Source organism: Drosophila erecta, unplaced genomic scaffold (assembly GCF_003286155.1).
Source record: "Drosophila erecta strain 14021-0224.00,06,07 unplaced genomic scaffold, DereRS2 tig00000126-arrow-pilon, whole genome shotgun sequence".
NCBI classification, from domain to species: domain Eukaryota; kingdom Metazoa; phylum Arthropoda; class Insecta; order Diptera; family Drosophilidae; genus Drosophila; species Drosophila erecta.
In genome coordinates, this window is record NW_020825209.1 from 14,596,633 (window position 1) to 14,599,860 (window position 3,228).

Genomic DNA, 3,228 nt, shown 5'->3' on the forward strand with positions numbered 1-3,228 from the left:
GTCCAAAAATAACCCAGCAAAATCTAACTCAAAATGGATGGATGCAGGCATTAAAACCGATGAGGTTTTTTTTTAAAAATTGAGCCTATGACTTTGAGCCTATTCAGCAAGAAGAATGTTAACCAAAAGTATGTCATTTGAAAACCAAAAATCACAGTATATCCCAGATATGTGAAAAATTACTAGAAAAGTATATCACATAAGAAGCAAAAGGAATATACATATATCTCTGATTACAAAAGCCTGTTCTCGCAACTGTAATTCAGTTAATTACCATTGCATGATTATAGCAAATTTTCAAAAAGAATATCAAATAACAAATTCAAGGAGCAAAACTCGCGTCAAGTAATTTTGTTGGTTTTTTTTATGGTCAACCCTAATGTAAGTGGCTAACATATCGAATTTAAATCAATTAGCATGGCCCTAAAAAATCAAATCAGATATTTATAATTAGTGGAGGCGGGGCGAACATAGATAATACACGAATATATACGAGATCTGTGTACATTGAACATATATATTGCTCTGTAATTGCCCCACGTAAATCAATATTGCAAAAAATAAACATAGTTTTTAAGACATAACATTTTTTTTTGCATGACACGAAAAACGAGAAAGTATGAAAATGGAATGACATAATAATAAATACATTTTAAAATTTATTAAAAATAAATTTAAGTAAAGACATCGAACAAAAACACACTGCATCCACAGACATACACAATAACACACCGATTTGTATATAAGGTACTTGAGTAGTGTGCCAAAGATTCGTTAATAAAAATTTCAGCTAAAAGAAGTCATTTTTGCTTTTTTGAAGTTTCAGTTCCTCTATAAGAATGCACACACAACTGAAACCTATAAATACTTTGAGAACAATACAGATACTATGCATTGCAATACGATTAATGTAGGTCAGAAATCTGTTTGCTCGTGACAGTTACAGATATCTTTAAACTGTAGGATGCGATTAAATCCGCCGATAGCTGATTTTAAAGGTATACGCTTTCAAATAATTAACTTTGCCAATAATGCCAACTACGTATATTTCTCACCCCCAGACTGGCCCCAATTCTTGAAGGCCTCTTTAAGGGAATGAAAAAATCGAGAAGCCGCAGAAAGAGACAGGCGGCGTGTGAGTGAGACAGAGAGAGAGAGAGGCAAGCCGGGGATTTGGATAATCAGCGCCGCCAAGAAAAGCTTTTAAGAAAATTAATTCACCCCCTGCCCAAGTCGCTTGAAGGGGTTAACACAGATACACGAGTATAAAGACGAAAAGGAGAATTGAATTTATTGCCGGGGAGTCTTCGGCGGAGTTTTGGCTCAAATAGAAATCTGGCTAAATAAAAAGTTGGAATAAATGGTCAAACTTGAAAGCGAAAAAAGCCAAACGGAAAAATCACAGAAAAGGGTCTCGTCTGAAGGAGTGAGTCGCAAAGACATGCAACTTTACAGGGTAAAATTTGGCCCAGCCCAGCTTATTTAAGTCGTGGGAATAATGAATTAGTTTGTCCACTTTTCCACCTCATGTTAAATGAGCTTGGCGGCGATCCAAAAGCGTAGCTCAGCGATTTCTTTCGCTTTTCCCGCCTTTCCTTGTCCAATGGAGCATAGAAACAATTAGCGAATGGCTGCTAAGTCGCAAAAAACAAAAAAAGAAGGAAAATAAGGGGCTTATTATCTGGCGAACCTTTGGGGATTAACGCAATCGCTCGTGTTGACTTGAGATTATTTATCTTCTACTGCGATTGCAAAACTATAGCAAACAGATTTTGCTGCGGAAAATCACACGCTGCGAGCGAAAATTGTTCGCTTCACATTACTCAGCGTTTTATTAATTTCAATTGAAAACTCCTGCTGCCTCCCCTTTTCCTCCAGGCCTCCAATCGCATTTGTCAAGTGTGCGTCTAATCCCGGCCATATGTGACGTCTGCCAACCCCATTTCTCGGGAGATATCTCCCCATTATGGGGAGATATCATGTGTAAGTGGGAAAAGGTTTATCTAGCGTGCTCGAATCAGGAACAAATGGTAGAAAATTAACGCGACCTTATGAGTCGGAACTGACAAATCGTCAGGCGCATCCTGACCCGATCCCTGTCGTTAAAATCCGAAATTAACATACTCAAATGCGAACACTTTTCGTCCCAAAAAAGGCGGCTGAAGAAATTAAAAATGAATAACCTGAAACGAAGGCAATGATGTCCTGTCCTTGGGGGTAGCTTTCCGCCTTGGCTTTCCTTAGCATCAGCCCTCCACCACTTCATCGCCATCAAAACAACCTTGTCTCGTGTCACCTTTTCTGACACATCCTCCTGCCCAGCGACATCCTCATTGTATCCTGCTCATGGTCAATGCACCTGACGGTCTCTGCTGTATTTTCGGCTTCGTTTGTGCCGCATACCCCTTGGTCACAGGGGTAATTTGCCAGGCAGAGAATATACGTTGAACCACATTTATATCACAAGCCGGTCTGGCCAGAGATGTCCTTGGTTTCTTACAATTGCCATATTAGCTTATATGATTAATATAAGTTCTATAAAATAACATACAAATATATATGGAAACATATGAAACTTGTTACACAAACTATGATAAGGTATGTCGCGTTCGATATAGTTGTCCCACAGCAATGTGGCAAGAAATATAGAGTTGAAGTCGCAAATTCCGAGCTGCCTTCCAATTTGGCCAGACATTAGAAGGAGCCGGGCTCGAGGACCAGCCAGTCGTGGAGACGTCGTCCTGGCTACGGGTTTCTGCCTCAAATGATGACTGGCATTTGATGGCGACAAATGTGGGTGGGTGGTGGTGAGAGGCAATCTCTTGGCAATCTTAAGAAACGGCAACGACACAACCTAATAAACTGTTGCCCAGGACGACGAGCATTTGACATTGGCCGGCTTTTAGCCAGCGTCGCTCTGAGCACTTCCACCAGATTGCTGGCAACAAAGGACCAAACTTTCATATCGTGTTTGAGGTTGAACAGGTTCGAAATTAAAGCATCTGCTCCTCGGCGTGAATTTCCCATTTCCACCCATTTTCGTCTGTCGCTCAAGCGTTAAATAGAAAATTTTATGGCCACTCGTTGTGAGTGTTAGTGTCCTGGTAACACACGCACACAATTGTCCACTCCAAATTAAGGATGTATGGTAATATGGTACCTTTGCAGGCCTTTGCAGGGTCACAGAAGATACACAGGATAACCCCATGATTTTCTAAGCATGAGGGA